The sequence below is a fragment of the Callithrix jacchus genome, chromosome 14 (assembly GCF_049354715.1).
Source record: "Callithrix jacchus isolate 240 chromosome 14, calJac240_pri, whole genome shotgun sequence".
Classification (NCBI taxonomy): Eukaryota; Metazoa; Chordata; class Mammalia; order Primates; family Cebidae; genus Callithrix; species Callithrix jacchus.
Genome location: NC_133515.1, coordinates 107,622,064 through 107,636,962, shown reverse-complemented (window position 1 = coordinate 107,636,962; position 14,899 = coordinate 107,622,064). Strand labels below are relative to the sequence as shown.

Below are 14,899 nucleotides of genomic sequence, written 5' to 3'. Positions count from 1 at the left end.
ATTTCTATTCTAGTTTCTTCCTTAATTTTACTTCATTGGAAGTAAATTCACATTAAATAATAAATTTGGGGTGCTTTTCTCGGTTTTATATGTGGATTACAGAATTTTGATTTGTAGAATCATCTTGATCTTGAATCTCTATTAGGATCTCTGTGTTCTCTCTTTCTCAGTGTTCTTCTTCCCACACGCTATACCTTCTACCTCCCTCTCCCCCAGTTTTGAGCTTGAGTCTCTCCAATTACAAGTCAGTCCTCTGAGTTTATTCAATTACAGGTCCTCTGTTTAGAACCAGGACACATAACTCCTCTACTCTTTATTAAAGTCTTTGTTTAACATAACAAACAACTTATACTTTAGAAGGAGGTGAGCTACAAATAGTTAAAATTATTTTTTAAATACGTCTCACATATTCCTTTTCTGCTCTGTTCTGAAGTGGATGTAACTTATCTCATCCAGAATCTAGTAAGCATAAGAAGCTAAAACAAATTAAAAATTAGTCAGCATGGAGGTTTATTGAAAGGAAAGGAAAATGAATAACAGCAGAATCAATTCATAAGTGTAAACACACAAATTCAGCTTTCTTTTCCAGCATTCAATGACAAGATAAAAAGAAGATCTGTATAAGACACAGAACCAGTAAAGCAAAAAAAAAAAAAAAAAAAAAAAGACAGTGTATTTTCCCCTTAAAAGCACAGTTACTTCTGATAATTAAACTGAGAAGACATTTTTCTGTTGAGAGCTAATTGTATCACATAATGGGCAACATTCATAATACCCTCACAATAAACGCTGACATGAGTTTCACAGGTTAAAGTTTAATCATATCCTTCAATTATTCATTGTATGTGAAAAAACAAAAACAGAATTGGAAAAAGCAACCTATGGGACATTGATATGGAGGCAAATGTGATGTCACTCAGGTAAATGACTTTTCATGTCTGGCTTTAAACTGTGACAGATTTCAGAGTACCTGGGGCAGAGATCACAAACTGGCAATACGGGCTGCATTTGACAAACAGATTAGGTTTGTTTACTCTATGGTATTGTTTCCCATCATGTCTGGTTTAAAAAACAGTAGTTGCCATCATGTAAAAAATAGGCGAGTTCACACAAAAATCCGGATTGTCAGTCGTCCTTGTGAAGTGATTTCATTTTCACAGGGCAACCCCTGGCTGGAGAGTCCCCTGTGACTGTCAGCTGGTGTGCACGATCCCTTCACCCAGCATTCACTACTCTGCACCCTATTCCATAACACTTCCGTTCCACTCACCCCTGTCAACAACCTAGATTTCTATGCTGGCAGACTTCCTCCAGAGGCAAAATGAGACTGACCACTCATTCTTCAAGTCCTCCCATTAATATCACTTCTTCCTACCCAGCTTTGTGAAGGTTTTAAGTGGCAGTGGGTTTAATATCATTCCCGTGGTACCTCAGGGGAAAATTCCAGCCAAATGCAAAGCTCTATTGTCTACCATTCACTTGAGCTGATGGTGGGATCCAGTCCTTGCCACGGATAGTGTTGAATCAGCTAACACTCATGCTCCAAACCTGCTTGGGGAAAATGACTAATTCTCACCAGTAGCAGCAAGTCATCAATAAGTCCCTGGTTTCTAATGAAAATGTGATTTGTGGGTTGCTGGCATTTAACGTCACTTTGGAGATGTATATTTGAATTTTTTTCCTGGGTTTGGGGTGAGTGGTGGTAGGTAGTCATTCTGTATTTTGAAAAGTCCCTAAGACATTATTCTTCCCAATTCTTCCAGCCTAGAAATGCTGCCTCTCTGTGAGAACCACTGCTTTAGTGTATAATGAGTTAATTTTTAAGATAAAAAAATGCTAATTTAAAATGTGTCCACAAGCAATTATGTTTTAAAACTAATCTTCTGTTTATTAAGACCATGCATTAGCCAAAAAATCCCTCAGAGAATGGGACTTTCAAACTGAGAGAATGAGAAAGACACAAAGTCCAAGAATTTTTACCCTTGACTCAATCCAGTTAATTCTTTACACAATTTAAGTTTCACATCTTACAGAAGCAAGTGTTGCCTATTTTTTCTCTAATTAGTAAATTACCATATGTCAATATTCTATACATCCTTTAGAACAGATTTTTGTCAAGTTTTATATCAGTTTAAAATAATCTCCTTCAAATCACTCAAGAATCGTGAATATGAATTGAGTATATCAGATCAGATCTGAGTTTTCTTCAAAAGATACTTTTTTTAAGCACTGCCCAATCCATTGTGATTAAAGCTCCAGACATAGCCAAGACCTTTATAAAAAAAAACCCAAAATGCTTCAGACTCTGCCTGTCACTTTTCTCCATTAGCAACATACAAAATGGAATGAAAGAAATTTCTTGGAATTATTATAATTCAACACTTTCAGAGAATGTATTTGTGCCATATTTTTTTCAAATGTTTTTGTTGTTAAAATGTGTGTATTCTGTTTTATCCTCCCACCAGCCTCCTGGAGGCCATTATCTTTCCATTAGTGAACTCTCAGTACACCTCTTCCATTGGCCTTTGACCTGCCATATACCTTTATTCATTCTTCTCAGTGGTGTTTTGGGTCCTACAGAACTTCCCTCCCCATCTCCCCACGCACTTGAGATTTTTAAGGACATTTCTGACTGCCTACTGTATGCACAAGTGTCTGTTTATTGATGAAAGATGGAACAAGGGTTCACACTGCCTTGGTGCTCTTTGCTACCAGGACAACTCTCAGTTTTATTCTGTTTTATGTAAATTGGGTCACAGATGTTTTATTGCTGCAAAATGCTTTGAAACTTTTTCATATGTTCAGTGGGAAAAGAAGCCTCTCAAAATTCATGCTGAAACAATTAAGCTTTTTAATTTCACTGTCAATTTATCAGAACAAGTGATAAATCTCTCTTTATACTGCCTGCTTCTACAGACATGACTTTTCAGTCCATTTCCTCCCTCGGATTGTCTGAGGGTGCCTTCCTAGAGCAGCTCAGCATGCCTAGGAAGCGTCAATACTTTACCAAAATATTAGGCAGGCCAGGTAATCCCAGGGGGTGTTGGTTCACACTCCCAGGAACCTGGGGGAGCTGGGCCCTGGCTGCTCTGTAGATTTGCACCGTGGGACTTAATGAACCTGATTCTGACTCTGTTCCTTTCATGCTCAGAATTTCTAGACATATCAACTCACCCCAGAGACAGATTTCTCGCCTTTGCAGATGTGGCTAATCCAGTTTTATGGCATATAATTCAGTAAATGCAGCGTGGCAGGGTGGAAGTAAAGGTCTTGGCTGGATCCATATCAGAGTCCCCAGCTCTGCTCCTGCTTCCGTAAGACCTTGGACAGCTCCTTTGTGTTTAAGATCCACATTTCTTTGTGTCAAACATGAGGAGGTAATTCCATCCTCAAAGAACTCTCTGGCTTCATATATGTATAGCTTCTCTCTGAGTGCCTGGCACATGCTGAATGGCCAATGAATATCAACCCCTTTCACATCCATAGATTTCACAACGTTTTTAATCTGTTAACTTGGAATTTGATGAACCACGACATGTTGCTAATCTATTCAAAAAGATCCCCAGGACTTATAAGTGTTAGTACTTATGCTTTCTCCTGTTTTATTGCTTTTAGTTGACCTATAATTTCTATGATGAATGGTAGCTTTCTGGAGTTTAAGTAGAAGAGGCTGATCTTAGAGACTCAGATAGTGTTGCTTTAGAGCTTTAGAAATAAACTTGTGATCATGATGTTCTCAGGAAAAAGCTGGCCTGCCACCTGACATCTGTGCATTGGTGTTTGTCTCAGAAAAACAACAACAACTCATTTTTCCCCAGACACCAACCTACTCTATGTCTCTACCTCCCCTCCCTTCTTCCTTTTTCAAACACTGAGTTCCTTCCATGTGCTAGACCAGAAGTCGGAGACATTATCTGTAAAGAGGCAGAGAGTAAATATTTTTGACATGAAGAAGCAGACAGTCTCTGTTACAACTTCTAAACTTCACTGCTTTTGCACAAATAACAGACAATAGTGAAATGAACAAACATGGCTGTGTTTTAACACAAAGGCACTTCTCACCAGGGAGTGATTTTGCCTTCCAGGGCACTTATGGCAATATATACAGACGGCTCTGATTGTCAGGAAGGGAGAAGGGGTGCTCTGGCCCCTATTGGGTAGACACCAAGGATGTGGCTTAACATCAGTGCACAGAGCCCTCCTTCCCCACAGGAAAGAATCATGCAACCCAAAATGTCAATGGTGCTGAGTTGAACAATAAAACTTTACTTAAGGACACTGAAGTTTGGATTTTATAAAATGTCATACATAATAAATATCGATCTTTTGATTTTTTTGTCAACTATTTAAAAACGTAAGACTGCTTAGCTCACAGTCCATACAAAAACTGGCAATGGGTCATACTTTTTCTACTCCTCCACAAGAATCTGGGAAACAAAGAGAAATCAGGAAAAATAGGTGTCCTTAGGATCCCCTCGCAGAGCCAGACAGACCTCCTGAACTTTCTTAAGGGATCATGTACTTCAGTAGAACATTCACCAGAAAAATTACAGAGCATTTCCTTGGTAAAACCCACCAATCACTAAGTGAGCGTCCTTGGGTTAAGCCTCCCTTTTCCTATATTTTCTGCACAGTGCTTTGTGTTCTCCGTCCTCCATCACAGTAGCTTCTTTGGTTTCCTTCTGGGAGCATTCATCACAGTGCTGTCTGTCTGGTTATGAACACAGTTGGCCCAAATTGAACACCTTGCATCCTAATATATATCTCCAGCCTGTGAAAAATCACCCGACATAACAGGTGGGCAGTAGCTGCATTGAGAACTTAACAGGATTTATCAGGCTCACCTGCAATGCTGTGCTTAGTGCCGCTTGGCAATCTCAGCAGCAATCCACACAATTGATTCTACCCTAGCGTGTGTGAAGATCCGAATGCACTTCCTGGTCTTTGACATCTCTAGCGCACCCTGAAAAGTCCTAAAATCTTAATGGTTTATTATTTTTTACTAGGGCAAGTGACACACATTTTGTTTCTCTAAAAATGTTATATATTGCCAAATATATGCTTCTGGTCTTTAGAGCTTCTCAGATATCTCACAGTTCTTCCACGTGTCTCCTGCTATGTTGAAAACTTGCCGATCAATCATGCCTCCAGCTGTCCCCAGCACAGAGGGCCCTGAGGAGGAGTGAGGGATTGTTTTCTTCCTCTGCCTTCATGAAACGCAAGCACAGGAAGCCTCTTTTAGCTTCAGTGACCTGGTTACTACTTGGGCTCCAACCGGATGGCCTTGCTGGTTTCATGTATAAAAGTTTGATGAAAGGAACTCTTGCAGTTACACAAACACACATAAGAACAGACACACTTCTCAAAATGTTCAAATGTTCAAAGCTCAGCTGTAAGCTGTTTTGGATGCCAACACTGTTTCTACACCGAGTGCTTTTGTAGATGGCTGATAGATTCTTAGATTGTCTCCTGAAAGCCTGACTAAACCAGAGTATGAGTGGAATCTCCTGTTAGCCAAACCTCCATGTATAACAATGGTTTTATAAAGCCTCATCTATTCTTAGACATACAGCTTTACAGACAGGTTGCTGGGGAATCATTTCTTATTTTTCCTGCTTCCAGGTTGGAAGAAGTCTAAGCTTCTATGAGTGGCCTGCACAGCTTGCCAGGGTCTGACAGTTTCTGCCTCCAGTGTCATCTCTGATCATTCTGTGTCATGAGTACCTCCGCCACATCCAAGCTTATCCCCAGTGGAGATTGTCCTGGTTCAAATTCCAGCTATGGGATTGAATATGTCATTTAATTTTTCTGTGCTTTGGGTTCTCCATGTGTAAACTGTGATAATAGTATCTACCTCTTAGAGTTATTATAAAGATCGAGTATATAGAGATATGGTATCTCTCTCTATACACACACACAACACACACACATAGATACCACAGAGATACCGTATCTCTGTATACTCAGATACAGAGATAAGGCATCTTTGTATCTCTGTATATCTCTTTAGTACACTGGACCATAGTAAGTGTTCCATAAATACTTGTTTCTATTTTGTAATAAATAATTCATTGGATCTAACAATCAGCACTACTAAATTTTCTTCCTCTACCTATGTATTGTTTTATATCAATTCAATAGGTCAGTAGAACACATAATTTTAATGTCACAGAAGTAGAATGTGAGGTGCGGAGAAATTAAGTGACTTGCACAAGATCACACGGCTAGTGAGAGAAGGGATTTTAATTTAAATCCCTGTCTGTCTTTCCCCAAGTGTAGAAATATGCTTTCTTCTGTATTTCACCACATCCCCTTTCTTACTTTTGAGACACAGGATCATAAATATTTTATATCAGACAGTCTTCCAGTTTCATATTGTATTGGTGTTCTGATGCTATATAACAAATGATCACAGGTGAGTGGTTCAAAACAATACATGGCTTAACTGTGTCCTCTGCTTTGAGTCTCATAAGCTGCAATCAAGGAGTTGACCAGGGCTGAGTTCTCATCTGGAGGCTCAGCTGAGGAAGGGTCTTCATGGGTCACATGGTTGTTTATGACCTTATTTCCTTATGGTTGTAGGGTACAGAGCTTCATTCTTGTTTTTGTTTCTGTTAGGTGTCGATCAGAAGTCACTTCCATATCTAGAGGCTGCCTGAAGTTCCTAGAAGATTTTCACAATTTTTTTCCATATGAGATTCTATAACATGGTTATTATATCATCAAGATTGTCAAAGGGTCTCTAGAATGAGCCCTACAAGCAAGGCAGAGTCTTACAAAATGTAACTGGGTCTCATCTAAAGTATGATCATGGGAGTGTCACCTACAGCACTGCTGATTGTATGGCACAGCTTTGTATATATACACTGGCAGAGTAGAGGGGATAAGAATGGACACTCATGACTTCATGACTAGCTGATGATTCCTATAGCTTTTCTTGAATAGCTGTGCTGTAGAAGAAGATTAATATTCTGTGTGTTTTACTATATCTCATAAGCTTGTAAAGTTTTTTTGTCTTCCATGTGGACTCTAAACTACCTTTAAAAATAAATTCTCTCCCTCATGGATTCAGGTTGGCACCTGAGAAGAGTTCATTTTTGAATTGATTTCTAGGGCACACACCTCTGGGAACTACTTTAGAAAAGCCAGGCAAACCTATTATACCTCTGCTGAGCAAAAATCTCCAGAATCTCATCACCTGCAGCATCCCTTGTGCTCTCTTCTATGTGTCCTACTCTGTTTGTGCCCCTCCCTCACACCTCTGCTCTTCCTTATGCTTGTCTTCATCCACATCCCCCCTGCCCATTGCTCTAGCACCCTGTTGTTGTCTTTGTGGGTGGGCCTCATGCACATAGCAGCACATCTTGCTCTCTCCTGCAGCTCCTCAGTCTCTATTTGGTGACCCAAGGCTGCCATTGCTGCATGAATGCATCGGTGTTCCTGCCAAGAAAGAGATTTTCATATTAATAGGGACTTCTGGAGATGAGTTCAGTCTCAGAGAGTATTCCATATATCAGAACCCCCTAGGAGACTCATAGAAGAAAAAATTCTGGGAAGTTAAACCTCACAGCATTTTTAGCTGTAGGAGAAGGCTGGGACACCTCCTTTACAGACTTCATATTTCTTCATCTGTAACCTCTGAGCAGAACAGTTACTGACAAAACCTTAGACTCCCATGGAAATGGAAACATTAGCTTTCTCGGGTTATGGTTGCTGTAGCAGAATTTCTGGCTCTTGATGAGAGGCTGATGCCAGGTTGTGAATATGTTTATCTAAAACCATTATGCTTCAGAAAATCTCTGAGTTTTCTGACATTTTATTCTTCCACATGTTTTTGCTCATTTACTCACTTATTTACCCAACAAACATAATTGAGTACCTGTGATATAGAAGACAGGATAGTAAGAAATGAGTTTCTCCTCCAGAGAAGTTTATATTTCAATGAGCTATATTAAAAATTGTATATCCCATTAAGATGTATGTGATTCTTATGATAAACATATAGGGGAAAGTATGTTTATATATATATATAATGTTATATATGTAATTTTATATATACATATACACACACACACACACACATATATATATGAGAAATTGTTATGAAAACAGACATCAGGGAGCCACTAGCTGTGGCCTATTTGGCAAAGGCCTCAGAAAAGAGAAGGCACTGAAATTGGGCCTTCTCAAATAAAGAGGGCCTCAGGTTATTCTAGACATGTTCCTTTAGCTTTGCAGGAGACAGGAGAGTTTACATAATTATTCATTAAAGGGTAAAACGTCCCTGGATACAGAAGGAAAACCACAGATTCTGGTCAGTTCTATATCTTACTAGAAGAAAGTAAACAGGAAAACCATGAATTCCGGTCAGTTTTATAGCTTACTAGAAGACTAGCTTACTATACTAGTGTGACAGTGAGCAGGAATCTTTCTGAATCTCAGTTTCTTTATCTATAATGGGTATATTAAAATCAGCTTGTTTCAATTCAGTTTCTTAGTTACAAACACTAATGTAAATGAAAAGAGAATTTATTGGAAGCATATTGGAGGGAACACAGTTTCACTGTGTGGCTGGAGGACCAGGCTCTGAAGAAAGACAAGTTTCCAGGGAGTTTTCAGACTAGGAACAGAAAGTAGAAGAAGATGTGTGACCTCTGCCCTGCTAAATCAACAGGCGTGACCTCCAGAGATTGCCTTCTGATTGTCACCTTCTCAGTATTGAAATTACTAGGAGCTAGTGATGGGCTAAGCTGTAGATTCCTGAACTTTCATTAATAGAAAATAAGGTGCTGGGGGATGCTAATATAAAACAGGAAATACAAATAGAACAGGGGATGCCAATGGAACAGAAATACTAATAGGACAGAGGATGCTAGCAGAACAGAAGCTACTAATAGAACAGGATCTCATACTGAAATATAATCCCCAATGCCGGAGGTGGGGTCTGGTGGGAGGTGATTGGACCTGGGGCAGATTTCTCATGAATGGTTTATACTATACCCCTTGGTACTGTCCTCATGAAATTGAGTGAGTTCTCCTGAGACCTGGTCATTTAAAAGTGTGTGGCACCTCTCCCACCCCCACTCTCTTGCTCCTGCTTTCACTGTGTGATGTGCCTGTTCCATGTTCACCTTCTACCATGACTGTAACCTTCCTGAACCCTCCTTGGAAGCAAATGCTGCTGTGCTTCCTGTACAGCCTGCACACTGTGAGAAAATTAAACCTCTTATCTTAATAAATTACCCAGTCTTGAGTATTTCTTAATAGCAATGCAAGAATAAAAAAATACACAGAGGATGCCAATAGAAGAGGAAATATTGACATGACAGAGAATGTCAACAGGACAGGAAATACTAAAAGGATAGGGGAATTAATAGAAAAGAAAACACCAATAAAACAGGGGATACTAGTAGGACAGGGAGTGCTAATGGGACCAACAATTCTAACAGGACAGGTGATGCTACTATTATAAAACAGGAAATGCTAACAGGACAGGAGATGCCAAGAGAACAGGAAACACTAATAGGTAGGACCAAGATGCCGATAGAATGGGAAATAACCAGCAGGACAGGACATACTAATAGGATAGGGTTATCAATGGAACAGGAAATATCAATAAGTCAGAGCACATTAGATTACTCAATAATAGTTCCCTTACAGAGTCTAATGCTATCCAAATGAGATCATGAATTTGGAAGCATTCTATAAATTGAGATCTTTTATACAATGTTAGGGTCATTGCATATCCACTATTTCTTTGTTTCTATTGCTATTACCTGACAATGAATTTATCTAATCTGATTCTTCAGATGACAGTAGAAGAAGGTCTTCTTTGCAATCAGCTCTGTTCAGTATTTGCGTGAACCCTTTCTTTTCTCTCTTTTTTTTTTTTTTTTTTTTTTTGAGATGGAGTTTTGCTTCTGTTACCCAGGCTGGAGTGCAATGGTGCAATCTTGGCTCACTGCAACCTCTGCCTCCTGGGTTCAGGCAATTCTCCTGCCTCAGCCTCCCAAGTAGCTGGGATTACAGGCGTGCACCACCATGCCCAGCTAATTTCTTGTATTTTTAGTAGAGACGGGGTTTCACCATATTGACCAGGATGGTCTCGATCTCTTGACCTCGTGATCCACCCGCCTTGGCCTCCGAACCCTTTTTTTAGGGAAATAGCCAGGTACATGTTGAACTGCTGAGTTAAGATGCCACATATACTTCCCAGTTTCATATTACAAAACAAAATTTTTGATTCATTTTCTACTAGACATTTTGAATGCCCAATAACTGTTGAGAAACTACATTTTGATGAGAGGTATAAATGATGCAGAAACATATGGATGAATTTTTCTTTAAAATAAATACAGACATTAAATGAAAAGGGACAATTGGACTAATACAATTTAGTCTGTCCAAAAAGACAAAGTGTTTGTGCACTAAAGTAGAAACACACTCACTTCTTTTCTATTAAATATGGGAAAGACTGCTGATCATCCAGTGAAGCTCCTTCCTCCTCTTTCATAATACAGGCTTATTATAGCCTGAGTGGAACTGTTAGCTCAATTGCATTTCACAGGCTCCCTTGGTGTTGCATTGCCAATGACTAAAGTTTCCTCCTGGTTAAAAGAAGCAGAAGTGGCATGTGTTGTTTCTAGGCCTGGCACCAATGAGAGTGCCTTTTCCATGTTCCTTTTACCAGATGGAGTGGTGAGTCCAGATGTAGTGCTAACCCAGGTTCAACCATGCAGACCATGACAGTATCCTAGGGCAGAATTCAGCATATCTTTTCCGTAAAAAGTCAGAGATAATAAATGTTTGAGTCTGTGTGTGGTGGCTCACATTTGTAATTTTAGGATTTTGGGAGGCTGAAGTGAACAGATAACTTGAGTCCAGGTGTTCAAGCAGTGTGGGCCATATAGAGAAACCCAGCTGACAGGGTTTGGCAGTGTCCCCACCCAAATCTCAACTTCAATTGTATCTCCCAAAATTTCCACATGTTGTGGGAGGGACCCAGGGGGAGGTAATTTAGTCATGGAGGCTGGTCTTTCCAATGCTATTCTTGTGATAGTGAAAAGGTCTCATGAGATCTGATGGGTTTATCAGGAGTTTCTGCTTTTGCTTTTTCCTCATTTTTCTCTTGCCACTACCATGTAAGAAGTGCCTTTTACCTCCCGTCATGATTCTGAGGCCTCCCCAGCCATGTGGAACTGTTAAGTCTGATTAAATCTCATTTCTTTCCAGTCTCAGGTATGTCTTGATTAGCAGCCTGAAAATGGACTAATACACTGATCTCTACAAAAAATAAACACACACACACACACACACACACATATATGTATGTTGCCATGCCTGGCATGGTAACATACACCTATAGTCTTAGCTACTCAGGAGTCTGAGGTGGGAGGATCACCAGAGCCTGGGAGGCGGAAGCTACAGTGAACTGTGATTATACCATTGTATGACAGAGTGAGATCTGTCTCAAAAAAATAAAAAATAAAATACAACATAAAATAAATGTTTTAGGCTTTGTGGACAATAAGGCTTCTACATTAGTACTTACTTCTGCCATTGGTACATAAAAGCAGTCATAGACATTACATGATGAAGAGAGTGTTCTCATAAAACTTTATTTACCCAATAAGGGGTCTGGCGTGCTGCCCCATGAGTGTGGTGGCAGTAGGGAGGAAGACAAATGAGCAATGGTTAGGAAAGAATCTAGTTCCATGAAGTGCCTAAGAAATAAAACTGCCTTAACACCTGGCTCTGTTAGTGGTAAGACTGCTATGTATGAGACAAGTAACTTTTCTACGTTTTCTATTCTTTAAGCTATGGAAGTCTTTGTTACAGAAACCTATTCTTATCAGATATTTGGAAAACAAAAAAGTAAAATAAAAAATCACCATTTAGAAAAGCTTCATGCATAACTTCATCGATTAATAAAATTTGTGCAATAAAATCTCTAAGACAGAACCTTATCTAGACCTGTTTGCTTCCCCTATTGCTATGGTTCGAATGTCTCTTCCACAGTTCATACATTGAAAACTTAATCCCCAATGCAACAGTATTGAGAGGGGGATCCTTTAAGGGATGATTATGTCATCAGGGCTCTGCCCTTATGCATGGGTTAATGTCATTATTACGAAAGCAGGTTAGTTATCAAGGGAATTGATTCCTGATAGAAGGGTGCATTCAGCCTTTCTCTGTCTCTGTCCTTGTCTTCCTCTTTCTTCTTCTTTCCCTCTCTCTCTCACACACACACATACAGACACACACCCTCTCTTGCTTTTCCTCTTTTTGCCATGGGCTAATGCAACACAAAGGCCATCATCAAGTACTGGTGCCACACTCTTTTTTTTTTTTTTTGAGATCGAGTTTCGCTCTTGTTATGAAGGCTGGAGTGCAATGGTGTGATCTCGGCTCACCGCAACCTCCGCCTCCTGGGTTCAGGCAATTCTCCTGCCTCAGCCTCCTGAGTAGCTGGGATTACAGGCACGTGCCACCATGCCCAGCTATTGTATTTTTAGTAGGGACGGGGTTTCACTATGTTGACCAGGATGTCCTTGATCTCTTGACCTTGTGATACGCCTTGGCCTCCCAAAGTGCTGGGATTACAGGCTTGAGCCACCGCGCCTGGCCCGGTGCCACACTCTTAAACTTCCCAGCCACCAGAATCATTAATGAAATAAATTTCTGTTAATTGTAAATTGTTCAGTCTGTGGTATTATTAGAGAAACACTAAATAGACTAAGGCATCAATAATGTCAAGAATAAGCTGTGCACATAGTGTTTAAATAATGTTTTATACCTACTTGATTATTTTATATTATCTTTAAAAGTATTATTCATGTCAGAACAGCTGCTGCTGCAGGCTGCATTCATCAAACTGCTGGAAGAACACTAATAGCTTGGACCATTTTTTGAACTGCAGATAATAATAATGTGTTGTACATCTTATGGAAAATGTGTACAAATTATAGTGTACCTAGACCAGTAGATTACGGATATGCCAGCTCCAATATGATAGAATTGGGATTGCACTCTAGAAAATAAACATACACTATTTCTATCTTAGTCAGTGTATTAGTTCATTTTAATGCTGCTATGAAGAAATAACCAATACTGAGTAACTTATAAAGAAAAGAGGTTTAATTGCCTCACAGTTTCACATGGCTGGGAGGCCTCAGGAAACGTACAGTCATGATTTCACGAGAGGGGAAGCAAACACATCCTTCTTCACTTGGTGGCAGGGGAAAGAAGTGCTGAGCAAAGGGGGAAGGCTGTTGTAAAACCTTTGGATCTCATGAGAACTCACTGTTACCAGAACAGCATGGGGTGAGGGGAACTATCCCCATTATTTAATGACCTTCCACCAGGTTCCTTCTCGTGACATGTGGAGATTATGGAATTATAATTCAAGATGAGATTAAGGTGGAGACACAAAGGCAAACCAAATTAGTTAATTTGAGGTGCTATAACAAATTACCATAAACTGGTGGCTTAAACAGCAAACATTTATTTCCCATGTCTCTGGAGGCTGTGAGCCCAGGATCAAGGGGGAGTTGCTACCTGAATTGCAGAGGTTCGTCTTCTCGCCTGTGTCCACACATGGAGAAGGGAGAAGGAAAAAGCAAGTTCTCATGTGTCCTTTTATGGGGGCACTAATCCCACCCGTGGGAATTCCACCTTTATGACCTAATCACCTCCCAGTGGCTCCACCTCCTAATCCATCACCTTGGTGATTAGGGTTTCAATATATGAATTGGGGGAGGAATGTGTAAACATTTAGTACCTAGCAATCTCTTCCCTTAGTTACCCAAGAGAAAACATACAAAAGAAAAATTTTACTTTGAAAATAAAAATAAAAGCACACAAAATAAAAATTTGCTTTGGTCTTAATAGATAGAAAAAGGCAAAAGCTATAGAGAAATAGATTTTGCTTTCTAAATGAGTATTGGAATAAACGGTAGTCTATACTCTTAGACATGCAAAGATGCCGTCTTCCTTTGTTCTGATAATGTAATTTAATTTTATTTCAGCATCCCCCCCGCCCACGTTCAGTGGTGGAAATGCATTCTCAGGCTACTCCGCGTCATCACCTTTTAGGAGATGTGTACACATTTGGTGCAGAATTTTCCTGTTTCCAAGATGATCATATATGGATAGGGTTGTCAGGCCTTCAGTGCCACTACCTAGCCACACTGACCAGTTTTAATGTCCCAACTCTATTGACTATGTGGTCACCAGCCCACAGGGGACACCGCTTGTTCTATGTCCACTCTCATTCCAGTGGGGAGCTTTCCAGGACAGCTCTCTGTACCTAAGGCAGGCCGATTGCCAGTCCTGGAAAGATGACACTCGGCCTCCTCTTGATTTCCTTGAATGTGCACCCTCAGCCTGGAAATAGAATGGAGTAAGAATATTAAAAAAATGGTGTTCTCCTCAGCAAGCATTTCCTCCGCTTTTTTTCTTTCTCACATCGTACCCTATATTTTTGAAAGATAATGTTGAGTGTTATTCCCCTTTCCACAAATTATGCTGAGTCACACTTTTTCATTTAGAATAAGCCAGGCAAGCCTGGCAGCTTTCGGAACGGGACAGTTTTCTGTATAGAGGGAAGCTGTTTAAGATTTCAGAATATCCTAGGCCAGGCGCGGTGGCTCGAGCCTGTAATCCCAGCACTTTGGGAGGCCAAGGCGGGTGGATCACGAGATCAACAGATCGAGACCTGGTCAACATGGTGAAACCCCGTCTCTCCTAAAAATACAAAAAAATTAGCTAGGCACGGTGGCACGTGCCTGTAATCCCAGCTACTCGGGACGCTGAGGCAGGAGAATTGCCTGACCCCAGGAGGCGGAGGTTGCGGTGAGCCGAGATCGCGCCATTGCACTCTAGCCTGGGTAACAAGGGT

At 40.2% G+C, this 14,899-nt stretch overlaps 1 long non-coding RNA gene across 1 annotated transcript; it reads right to left on the bottom strand.

Moving 5' to 3' along the window:
* Positions 1-6,242: 6,242 nt before the first annotated feature.
* Positions 6,243-13,661, bottom strand: LOC118147149 (uncharacterized). The gene is made up of 3 exons (XR_004733300.3): positions 13,558-13,661; positions 7,165-7,440; positions 6,243-6,664 (listed from the first exon to the last, which is right to left on the bottom strand). It is a non-coding gene; the product is annotated as an uncharacterized LOC118147149 (long non-coding RNA).
* Positions 13,662-14,899: the final 1,238 nt, after the last annotated feature.